Source organism: Periophthalmus magnuspinnatus, chromosome 3, assembly GCF_009829125.3.
Source record: "Periophthalmus magnuspinnatus isolate fPerMag1 chromosome 3, fPerMag1.2.pri, whole genome shotgun sequence".
NCBI lineage: Eukaryota > Metazoa > Chordata > Actinopteri > Gobiiformes > Gobiidae > Periophthalmus > Periophthalmus magnuspinnatus.
The window spans coordinates 10,095,377-10,108,462 of record NC_047128.1 but is presented as its reverse complement, the minus strand read 5'-3'; the positions used below and the strand labels follow the sequence as shown (position 1 = coordinate 10,108,462).

The following is a 13,086-nucleotide window of genomic DNA, read 5'->3' as shown; positions in this document are numbered from 1 at the left end:
TGTGTTATGTGGGCCAATTGCAACCATTAAATAGTCGTATTACTTTAATTTATATGTCCAGCAACATTTTCAAGATTGGTGCCGATATTGGATCTTGCATCCCTAGTTTAGACCTCAACAAACATTCTGAAATCCATGGGGAATTTTATAGTTTAACAGCAAACCTGTTTTTTCCTTATTAATGCTTCTAGAAGTTTAAAATGTTCACTGCCAAAACTTGAATTTTGTGCAAGTTAAAGGAACAAAACTTTGACCAAAGAGTTGTTGTGGCTAATGAGTCACTGGGGTGAATATATCCTCCATTTTCCCTTCTGTCATTGGACTAAAAATGATGCAACTGATCTGCAATAGGTCATAAAATACATTTATACATTTTTTCCTTTTATAAAAAAAAATTGCATTGGTTGGTCATTTGCAGTTTTATCACATACACTAAGGAATAGATTGTCGGGAAGCATGCCTCAAACAGCTGAAGGTCAAAACGGGAACAAACTGATTATATTCAATCATCTAATCCTTGGGCTGTTTAAAACTGTAACATCTGACCTAAAGAGATTGGGTTTTATTTATTCTAATAGAATCTTTTTGCAGACCAAGGTTTAGTTTGCTTTCATCCCTGACAGTTTGGACTGCTAGCTCACTAAGAAAGAGTACAGTAGTTAAACATGGTACGTTACGGTTGCATTAGCAGCTAGTCCCTCCATGTTCTTATAAACTTTTGTGTTTGTGTGTGCAGATTGGCATAGTTGTTTGCACCAAGGAAACCAATGAGAGTTTAATGGTCTGGATTTACAGGACGTTTTGTAAGGAAATTAAAAGCCACAGTATGCAACTTTTTTCATCAAAAACCAGACAAAAATAAAAGCATGTTTATCATTTGGGTGTACACATCCTGCTTATTCTGTTCCAATACCGATGTCGATATTTAGGCTTTAAATATCTTCAGATACTCGATATCAACCGATACTAGGACAGAGACTGAAAATATAATTAATTTCCTCTAAACACAAACAGCATATAGTAAAAAAAAAATGAAATGATTCAAATGTGTTTTGTAACTACTGAACAGTAAATTGTCCTATTACACTAATTTGGAATGGGCTATTGGTTGAACTGATATCTTGGAAAGTCATTGAAATTCTCTGCAACTCTGCTTCCCAAAGATAAACTTGAAGAACATGCATCCTTACTCTAAGAAGGCTTGCATCTCCACAAACCTCTCAATTGGCCTGAAATAGGACCTACTCCTGCATGTTTCCATGGAAATGTTGTTCTTTGGACTATAATATTCCTCAATATGGCATAACACTATAGGTGTCTGGGGAATGTTCCTAAGTATTATGCCCTTTACTTTACATTTCCATGGAATCATGCAGTTGCATCTTTTTCTGCACCTCCAGAATGCGGGTTTTTGTTTTTTGAAGAGTTTTATGTGTTGCAGATTAGACCCAGATGTGTCCGTGTGTCTGAACTGAATAGTGTCATTACTAGCTCTGGAAAAGTTTTGGGCGTAATCATTTATAAAAGTCCAGAAAAGTCTTAGCCATAACACAGCTGCTTCTGAAGGCTATGTGATCTACACCATAAAACACATACTGGACAATACTGGGCCCAAACACACACTGTGAATGATTTCCGAAGTATCCTAGGCTTCCTGACTTTTCAAATACACATTGTTTCAAGCCAATCCCAGCGCCTTGACCGGTAAAGCTGAAAAGTCCTCTCACTCGTGACACTACAACATTACTGTAATCACCATCTCCAAATGGCAGGATTTCACAATGACACGTCCAAACACACGCTGCAAATACGGACATGAAGCAGCCGCCTTTCAATCAGCATCACTATAGAAACTGACACGTGCGCGCGAGACCAGGTGACGCATTGTTTCAAATCAAAAACCCTGCGTAAAAGGCAGAGAAAGCTGCATTCAGGCGATGGAAACTGCTGGACCACTGCGTGAAAAGGACGCCCACAAAACAAGCGAAATAGCATTGTTTGTCACGTTCAACCAGCAACAATTAAACGACAGTGGCTCGGCAATATGTTTCAAGCACAAATGCGCGCTGACGGCAACGTATGAATTCACCAAAGCGTGTGTAACAAAAATAAGCTGAAAGTTTAAATTCTCCTTACCCCGATCCACAGACTCCTCTCCTGGGTCTTCCTTCAGGATTTTCCGGTGACTTTTACGCGATAAATCCACAAAAATACACTAAAGTCAAACGCGCACGAAAAGCCCCACGACCCACAGTTGTGTTCCGAGTCTGAACTTGGTGCTGACAGCGCCTACTTTCCAGTTTTCCAACTGTGTAAGAGGTTCTTAGGAGAAGTAGAGACTGAACAGTCCGTGCCTAAAGTGTGATTCTGCTGTGGTAGTGCTGCGTTCAGTGAGCGACAAGGAGTGGAGGAATTCAGAAGGCTGAGACAAAGCGCATGGGCGGAAAAAACGCAGTGAATTTATGGACATGGGCGTGGGCTGCATCTGTGGGAATGTAACAAGACCACATTAAACGTGACACACATGCTTTGAGTTTATATGGAAATCAGCCTGTATACTAGGCCTATAGTTTAATGGTAAAGATGAACGTGCAAAACTGAATGATATTAAATAGTATGAAGACATAATCTTTGATAAAGATTACTCTTACTCAAGTAAGAGTTGGCTGACTCAAATATGAATTCAAAATAATATTACTATAATATATATTATAATATTATTAAGTACAAACTACTGCGGGTGTGTTCAATAAAATACTAAAATATATGTTAAGTAAGTACAAGTAATTGAATAGGGGATAATAAGGGGGCCTTGGACCTGCATTTTTTGGCGTTGGGCAGAGCAGCAGGATCGGGTCAACTGACCTCAGGGCTCTAGATGGGATATAGGGCTGCAGTAACACCCTTAGATAAAGAGGACCCATAGAGTGGACACATTTAAACACAATCAGTACCACAGTTCAGACACCACTTTACAAATGTGTGGATTACTTTTTCCAGATTCGCTTTTGGAAGGTAAGACCTTACTTTAACCTTACTTTACTTTATGACAGAGCTAATGTGCTTGTCTTGTTACTTTCAAATATATATCAAATGGATCCCATGCAGAGTCTTGTTGTGTACATGTAGTCTGGCTGACAGATGTAGGTCATTGCATGTGAATATAACTGAGGTTAAAAAGCTTCATAATGAAAACAACTTTGTAATCCATAAAACACCAAACATTCAGAGACTTCATTTTCCAAAACAGTATGGTAGTTTACGATTGTCTTTGAAGGCACCCGCAGCTGAGAGCAAAGACACATGCACATATATTTACTTTGCTGTCAATACTAGGACAGAGTCTGATATAATGCATTCTCTGCACTGAACAAATGTGACCTTTAACTTTTAAGATCTCAGGAAAATCTATAATTTTGAACATTTTAGCACAGTGAGATAGTGTTGGCAGAATAATACTCTGTAATAATACTGTTATTAGTTCTACCAAACAAAATGATGAAATCTTTATATAAATCTTTATATAATTACAGCCATAAAGTTGAACTATGACATTTTTCTGGAAGGGCCTCCATCACCTGCTTGTCTCACTGGAGATGTTATTCCTTTACCTGAAATATTACACAGTATGCAATTAAACTTTTATCTTCCATTTATTCAGTAATCTTTGTTTTCATTGGCATAAAATGCTTTCTAACTGTAAGATCTGACCTATAACCTGCTTGTCTTCATGGAGATAGACAAGTTTAATGCCATACCATTTAACAAAAGCAATATCCTATAGTAGACGGGCTAAAGTTAGTGTTGCTACTGCTTAGAAGCACAATTTCAATTCAGCCAAAGTGTGATTCAAGCTACTAGGTGTATTAGTACTTACTACTACGCTAGTACTTAGGCCTATGCAATTTGAACTGTGATTGTGATTCATTCATTCTTATCAAAGGTCAGCTTGGGCCTTTTTAAAGGAGAGGGCTAAGATCAATCCTCACTGAAATCAGTTGGAGTGTTCATAATTTTGAGGAAGACACTTGATTATTTGCACATTAGCCATAAACTGTATAAAGAAGTGGACTGAGGTAGTGTGATGTCACCCACAGCGTTCGGCTCCAGTCAAATGAAGCTCATCGATGCTAGCAGTTATAGCAGCCAATTTGGAGCTTAGTTTCATATTTGGAATTCCAACAGCAAGTATCATAGCAACCAAAGAGCCAATCTAAAGCCAGGCTGTTGAAGGTAATGCCCCTTTCCACCCACGCCGCTGGTTTATCAGGGAGCATGCGCTTAGCAACACGTTCAGTCAAACCTATTCCTAACACTCGCGGGAGTGCCCTCGGGGGAAAGAAGGTGCCTAATTTGTCTGTTATTAATGTTCATATCTTGATTTATAAACACGATAGCAAAAATAAAAACAGGATTATGTAGAACTGGTTAATACGAACATTTTAAGATCAAAATGACAAGCCTGACAGCAGCAGTTACAGAGAGAGGGGCCACAGTTTTTAAATAGAAAGTGAACTAAAGCTAGAATGGATGGAGTCTGTCGTAACGGCTAGTGCGGGTGCGGACCAAGGAGTGCAGACTCAGGGCAAGTTGACAGTGTTTATTTACAATTTGTGCAAAAGACAGTTCAGATAGTTCATTTATCATACACGGGACGTAGGTAGCGGGAGGCAGACCAGACGGGCGTAGGGCAGGGCAGGAGCAGGAAAACGGAGCCGGAGCGGGAGTGGAGACTGCCAGGACCGGAGCATGATGAGACCAGGGACAGGACCAGGGAAGACTGAGCAGGGGTAATCCAGATAGCAGGAGCCAGAGCAGGAAACGGGAAGCAAGCCGGAGGCCAAGACAGGGCAGGAGGCAAAGCAGAGGGTCGACTGTACCGGAGCTGGGGCGCAGAGGCAGGAGCAGGAACGAGCAAGAGCAGGAATCTGGAAAGTGGCAAAAACTCCAATGAGCAAACAGGCGGGCAGGTAACAAAATACGAAAACTAGGTTGGAGCATTCACATTGACATGCGGACGGTCTGGCTCCGAGTGTCTTCTGCCGAGCCCTCATATACTCGGCAGCAGGTGCAGGTAATTGCGCTGATGCACTCCAGGTGCGTGCGGGAGGAGTCAGGAACTCCGCCCAGCTCCGGGCAGACAGGTAGGGGAGGGGGAGAGAACACAGGAATTGCAGGCATCATGACAGAGGCCGTGTCCCAATTCGCCAAATGCACCCTTTGAAGGGTCCCTTCGAAGTACTCTTCAAAGTGTAATTTGAAGGTTCCGGTCGAGAATCTGCCCTCCTCAGTGTAGCCGCCATCTTGCTGAAGTGGGACAGGTCTACACCACGGACCGCACTTCCACCACTGTCTTTGAGCGTACGATACGTACATTACGTACGTTATTTTTAATTATTTATTATTTAATAGAAGAAAAGTCAAGATGTCATTGTCACAGCCGTTTCTTTCTGTTTAGATTGAATATCAATAGGCAAATATAACGTTCGAGGTGATTTTTTTACTCAATTGTAGCTACTTCATAACTTAAACAAAATATACCTTGTGAAAACGTAATAACAGAGACAGAGGTAACAATATCATTTTGACATTCATAGTCTATAAACCAGAGAACACTGATTAGTGGTACATAAAGTGGGATATTGCAGTTTAATGGTTCGGTATTTTGGCCAGTGGCTACACCACCTTAATAACAGTAGAGGGCACTGTTTCCCTTCTATGCCGTGCCAGTTCTTTTCATCTGATTATTATAAGGTATTTTCTAGCAGTGCAGCGCTACATCAAGCTAGTGTCTTGATTTACTAACACGAAAGTAAATGACACGTGCCCACGAGGGAGTGCAGACCTATGGAATGTACGGAACTCACGAAGATTTGTGCACGTCTCAGGACTCTCTTCTGTCCTTTCTGGAGAGTCCGTTTCTTCATTGTTCACATTACCTGGGTGCAACTCATTAAACTCTTCTGACTTTACGTTTCAGTCTCTTGGTCTTTGACGCTTACAATAGAAATGAACATTCTTACATTATTCTTATTGCAGTAATAATTTTTAATGATAATAATGTTTTCTTATTGTCTAGCAATAACTCCACATTCCTTTATTCCATGAAACTCCCCTCCTTCTTAATCATCAAACACACTGTACAGATCTTTATTCAGATTTAACAGTTTCATGTTGCTCTGTTGTAAATGAGGTAAACCAGTATGAACATTTGAACGTGTATTGCACAACGGACTCCATTTTCTTCTCTTTTTTGCGTAGTCGCGGTGCATGATGGGATATAGAAGTGCGTGAAGTGTGCACGGATGCACGCTTCGGTTACATCCGATCTCAATGGAAACGGTGCAAAGGGAAGGGCAGGTTTGTCGGCCGCATTCAGTAGGGTGCATTGAAATGGGACAGCCCTTGTCGCGCCGGAAATTACGTAACTGCCCTTCGATGCACACACTTCGAATGGTGATTCTAAGGCCAGTTTGGCGAATTGGGACACGGCCAGAGTCAGAAGCACACCCATGCTCACTTCCTATCTGGAGTGTGGCGGCTAGCAGGTTAGCCATGTCTATTTATATATACAGTTTATGATGTTGGCAATTATTGAAAGTCAGCAAATCAGGAAATTTTTACAGAAAAATATTTTTGATTTGTTTTTTTATAACATAAAATGAAATGCATGTGTCCCATTAGATTGTTAAACACAATGTACCCTTCACATGTGATCCGTATAACATTTTAATGTGGGCAGATTTAGCGTGGAGCATTCGTTCAGCTGCAGGGAGACATTTTGGTTTCATATGATGTAATCAAGTTTTTCAGATCAGCAGTTTGAGCATCATGTGGCCTTCATGTGACAGTCAGAGTATCATACAGATATAAGCAGATGTTTGGGTTAAGGGATCAACAAGGGCAAGCTTAACCCAACGAGGTCGCAACTGGGAGGGAAAACATTTATATACTTACACCATCCCTTTAACGGGTGAAAAGTTTGGTACCCGCATTTGACCCATCCTTATGCATGTTTTAGGGTGATAGAAGGAAGTGGTGGAACGTAACAAAGTAAAAATAATGTACAAAGTGTAAGCATTTGTACTTTACATGAATACATGTTAAAGTGGATACTTTTTACTTCACTACATTTGAGAGCAGTTGTCTATACTTTCTACTCCACTACATTTTGAACGGGACTGAAAAGTAAAAGTATTTTTTATTTTTGTCTGAGACCTGCTCGAAAGGTTGAGGGTTTATTTTTAACACATTTGTAGTTTGAGCAAACAAAAATATGCAAATACAAACCGCTAGGAAAAAAATAAATTATGATTCAGTTTTTTTCTGTTGAACAAAATTCAGCACACATCTTAATCAAAAATCACTAAATTTGAAGCCTCATGACACCTTAAATCTGTATGAAATACTTTTACTTTTTACTCTTGAAGTACATTTTTAAACAGGTACTTTAGAAATCGAATACTTCTTCCACCACTGATGGAAGGAATCACAGACATGGGGAGGAACATACAAACTCCACACAGAAAGGCCTGGACCTCAAAACCTTGCTATGAGGCTATGAGAGAACTAGACTCGTGCATGTTTTAAGAAAATTCCTGATTAGTCAGTGAGTTACATGCAGAAATGACAACACAACTCTGGGTGTTTTGATTAAGTAGGACCAGTTTTAACATGGTCTCTATAAACATTACACAGTTCCAAAATACTGTAGCTTAGAATGGGCCCATGTAAGGACTCCATGAGCAGTGCCTCTCCTCAGCCCACTGTTCTCTACAGCATCACTTTGGATTTGACCAATGAAAACAGCAACTACTTTCTGCTCTGTATGTTACAATAAATAAACACACAGATACATACACAGTGATGGAAGAATACTTTGAAAATGTATGTCGTTACAGAATACTGAATAACCAAATGAAAATGTTTTTTGTAACATATTCTGATACATGGTCCAATCAGAGTACTGTATTCTAAATACTGTGAATATTTTTTACACAGAGTTACATTTAAGTTATAGTGAGAAAAAACATGACATTACAGTTACAAAACAATTAGATATTTGTTGCTGTAAGAGAAATAAAATTGGCACACACATGCGCTACAAGAGCTATGTTTAAAAATTTTCTTACTAACAAAAACACAGTTTAAATCCAGAGTTGTGTAATGACGTACCACCATGTCTTTGATTTTAGAAATGTAACTGTATTGTGGATACCACCTTTGATTTTAGAAATGTAATCTGAATACTACCAAATTAAAGAGTAACTGTACCAGAATACACCAGAAAATGAGTGTTCTGAATGCGTATTGTTGGTACATTGTTGGTATTCAGTTTCTTCCCAACACTGTCCATACATTACATTAACAGTTCAATGAATCATTTAAGCATAAAATGATGTTTGTGTTGAGAGTGGGATTTGAACCTTTGCATCAGTGGGCAAACACCCTACCAACTGAGCTACTGTCGCCCCTAAATTCACAAAACTCTAAGTTGTCATGGTTTGATATAGGACCCAAAATCAAGACACAGGAAGGTAGTCAAAATTATTTATTTACTGTTAATAAAGTGGTTGGGCTGGAAGGGCAGGCAGGCAGGCAGGCAGGGGAGCAGGGTAGGCATGCAGGTGAGCAGGGCAGGCAGGTAGGCAGATAAGCATGGCAGGCAGGCAGGTGAACAGGGCAGGCAGGTAGGATGAGTAGAGTTGATCAAACAAACTAGAAAGGAGTGGCTGCGGAGCTGCTCTACTTATACTGGAGATGGGGGGGATTTACATGAACAGGTTTCAACATGGAAGCTCGAATGGATCCTCATAAAAGCAGGTAACTTAAGTTTTACAGATTTTGTCAATTACAAATGGCCCAATGTAAGATGGTGCTAGCTTTTTCGATTCAACTTGCAACGGAATGTCTCTGGTCTCTGGTTGAAAGCCAAACTTTCCGACCTGCTTGGTATGCAGGTGAAGGACCCCTATGTCTATCAGCATTTTCCCAGTTACTCTCAGCTGAACGCAGTAGGGCGGCATGGGCACACTTCCAGATCCTGCGCATCGGTTGAGGTGGTCTTGGACAGACGGCACAGCAATACCACCCTCCTGCATAGGGAACAAAGGTGGTAGATAGCCAGGGGGACATTCAAATGGGGTCATACCAGTAGCAGCAGATGGCAGTGAATTATGTGCGTATTCCACCCAGGGAAGTTACAGGCTCTAACTAGAGGGGTTCTGGTCTGCAACACGACAAAGGGCTGTCTTTTGCACTGCCCATTGGTCTGTGGATGAAAACCTGATGAGAGGCTCACTTTAGCTCACTTTAGCTCGACAGAAACTCCTCCACACTTGTGAGATGAATCGGGCCTGTCCATTGGAGACTATACCCAGTGGGGTTCCATGGAGTCTGAAAACATGATGGACCAAACAGCCAGCTGTCTCCTGAGCAGATGGTAACTTAGCTAAGGCCACAAAATGTAATGATTTTGAAAAGCGATTAATGATGGTTAAGATTACAGTGTTACCTTCGGAGACAGGGATAGTGATATGGGACCATGTTCGTGTGGGAACAGGAAGGGGAGGTAGCAGTCCTGATGGCCGTTGATTGGAAGTTTTATCCCTGGTACAAACTGTGCAGGCTTGTACTCCCTGGTATCCCTCTCCATAGTGGGCCACCAGAAATGACACCATAGGAGAACTGATGTACAGTTAGATATCTGTGTAAACCCTCAGGCGTCCAGGTCTGATCCATAGCAAAAGACGAAGTTAAAATCTGTCAATGAGTTGTCCAATTGACAGATTTTAACCAGGGTAACACGCAAAACAGGGAGTATGAACCCATTGCAAACCTATGAATTTACAGACTGAGGAACATACAGACAGTTATGGGGTCTGTTACCTGGGTCTGGTTCAGTTTCTTGTTCCGCTTTAACCTTGGACTCAATCTCCCAGGATATGGATGCGACCACACAGGAGGGAGGTAGAATGTTGTCAACTGGGTTCAGGCAAGTCTGTTGAGGAGAACTGACGATAGAGTGCATCTCGTTTGACATTTCTTGACCCTGGTCTGTAAGTTAAGGTAAAGCTAAAGTGCCCAAAAAACATATCCCAGCGAGCCTCGTGAGAATTTAACTATTTTGCTGTCTGTATGTATGAAAGGTTTTTATGGTCTGTCCACACTACAAATGGATGTTCTGAGTTATCTAACTACTGTCTTCATTCTTCAAGGGCCAATTTTACCGCAAGGAGTTCACAAGTTCACAAGTTCTATAATTATGTAATTCTGCTCAGCTGGGGTCAAGCTTCAAGAGAAGAATGCGCACGGGTGCAGTATTTGATCGGAAGGTGTTCTCTGGGTCAGTACAGCTCCCACTCCAATGTCCAAGGCATCCACCTCAACTACAAACTGAAGAGACTGGATGAACAAGGACTCGACAAAACTTTTGGTTGTTCGTCCAAGCTGCGGCTTGGATGATTAGCTTTATCCAAGCCAATCCTACAATGTTTTGTCCAGTTGAGATCTTATATTTTTCTTTTCCTGTACATCAGACCTGGATGACTGAGGGATTACACAGATTTAAGTACTTAAAGTAGGTCTGCCACTAAAATTATTATATGGACATTCTGTTCTATGATGAGATTTGAGCTGTAGGTCAAATTCTGAACTTCTATGGCTCATTATAGACACAAATTTTAAAAAAACATTATAAACACAATTTATTTACTGCAGTTCATCTTATTATTATTATTATTATTATTATTATTATTATTATTATTATTATTATTATTATACAATTTTGCACATTTATAATGTTTTTGTGGATAGTTTTGCCTTATAGTTTAGTTTCACTATTATCATCTATATTTACTTTAGCAATATATCGCTCTTCAAATTGTGACATGCCTAACTTCAAGGTGTAATTTCTAATGATGTCCTGGTGGTGGAGGTGTTATTGCTTTCTCTGGAATGTTCCATGTTATGGGATTATTCTTAATCTTCTTAGAGAAAATTAGGTGACATGACCCTTGCCAAGTTACAGGTCATATCTGTTTAGAGGCAGTAACAATACATGTTGCTTTTCCATATTTAGCAATAAAATATTTTTAATAGAATACATGAAACATTAACGCCACACTGAGGAACATTCAGGCAAAAAACTGTAAACACCTCTGTGAAGACAAGGTGCTGGACTCTCCTCTAAAGTTCCAAATTACACCTTTAAACATGGAAATAATATGAGATATTTTTTTACTCTGAACTGGGGACTGAAAGTTGCATGGCTTGTTCTCATACCTGAAGGATTCTGGGCTCAAGGATTTACTGTTAAGTAAAAAGAATATGAACTGAACTGATCATGGGTTAGTTCAAATCTCAAGCCTGGAGCAGAGATTACACTTTTACAGTGAAGGTTTATGTCGCTTGATCTGGGCTGTACCTAAACCAACAATACACTGAAAAAATGGTCCGAGGGGGGCAGCTCACATTGCAAACACAAAATTTACAACATGTACATCTACAAGAGTAAGAATTGTGTTAACATTTGAATGTGTTACTTCCACAGAGTCTGGAGACAATGAAAGAGTGATACCAGAGCACTGCTGCAGCTGCTGCTAAGATAACACATTTTACACATGTTTAGTGATTTTGTGCAGCACCATTTTAAAATAAGTGCATCAGTTAAAATAAAAAGAGACACAGTAAAGTTCCTGTATCTGTTTCAGAAAAACACAGGACTTCGAAGAACCACCAAAACACAGGCCACAGATGAACAAAGTAAGTGAACCAACTCAAACGATTTGAACAGGTCTAATTTTTTTTTTTTACAACAAATGTGTCATCACTTGTGTCTGCAGGGGGTGTGGCAATAGGAGGATTTGTACCAGATGCCCTACCTGTTACCTAATGCCTATGACCTACCTATATTATTTTTGTATTGTTCATTGTGATTCTGGACTGGTCCATTATTGTATTAGTGAGTAATAAGAGCTGTCAGTATACAGTTGAAACAAGAATTTTACACTATATACAAAGACAAATAAGCTTTTTTTCCTCACTGTCTTCCATGAAATCAGACTAAACCTTTCCTGTTTTAGGTCAATTTAGATTACCAAAATAATTTATATTTGCTAAATGCCAGAATAAAGAGAGGAGACAATTTTAAACATTTTTTCATTACTTTCTTCAAACTCAGAAGTTTACATACAGTAAGATGACTGTATTTAAACAATGTGGGGAAAACCCAGATGATGATGTCATGTCTTTGGAAGCTTCTGATAGGTATATTAACAATATTTGAGTTAATTAGAGCCACACCTGTGGATGTATTTGAAGGCACACCTAAAACACACTGCTTCTTTGTGTAAAATCATGGGACAGTCAAAAGAAATCAGCCAAGATAACAGTAAGAGAATTGTGTACTGTGTACAAGTCTGGTTCGTCTTTGGTGCAATTTCCAGATGCCTGAAGGTGCCACGTTCATTTGTTGAAATAATCATACACAAGTATAAATACCATGAGAATGTCCAGACATCATACCACTCAGGAAGGAGACAGACCTTGTGAAGATGCTAGCAGAAGCTGATAAGTGTATGCAATTATCCACAGCGAAACAAAATTCCTGCCAACGATTGTGAGAAGCTTGTGGAAGGATATCCAAAACGTTCAACCTCAGTCCTACAGTTTAAAGGCAACGGTACCAGAATCACTTGCCTCATGATGATGCCATTGCTATGTCTAGAATGTTCCACAGTATAGCATTAAATTTGCCTATCTTGCATTTCTTTGATTGTAGGCGTTTTCATTTCTAAAGATACCTTCTTACAGTGAGTGGGGTCCCTTTTCCACAGATCTGACCTGTACCTTGGCCTGTCACCCGATTGCTTGCATGGACCTAAGTGTTTAATGCCATGATGTGGAACATTTTGGACATAAGCAGATTAAAAATTACACAGTGCCCCATTAAGCAGTTTTGTGCAAGGTGGGTCATATTGAAATCATTATAGACACAAAAATAATGGGTTTACTGTATTTTACTTTAAACTTACCATAAGGATAGAACAGATTTGACAAAGGTTTGGAGAATAATCAAGGACATCG

At 39.9% G+C, this 13,086-nt stretch overlaps 1 protein-coding gene across 1 annotated transcript in view; it reads right to left on the bottom strand.

The window, feature by feature from the left end:
- The window catches only part of kifc3 (kinesin family member C3), a 94,458-nt gene extending 92,100 nt beyond the window's left edge, over positions 1–2,358 (bottom strand). The window contains exon 1 of the mRNA XM_055232537.1: positions 2,137–2,358. The gene's annotated coding sequence lies outside the window, so the exon portion shown is untranslated. The remainder of the gene's footprint in view (positions 1–2,136) is intronic.
- Between the last annotated feature and the right edge of the window lie 10,728 nt (positions 2,359–13,086).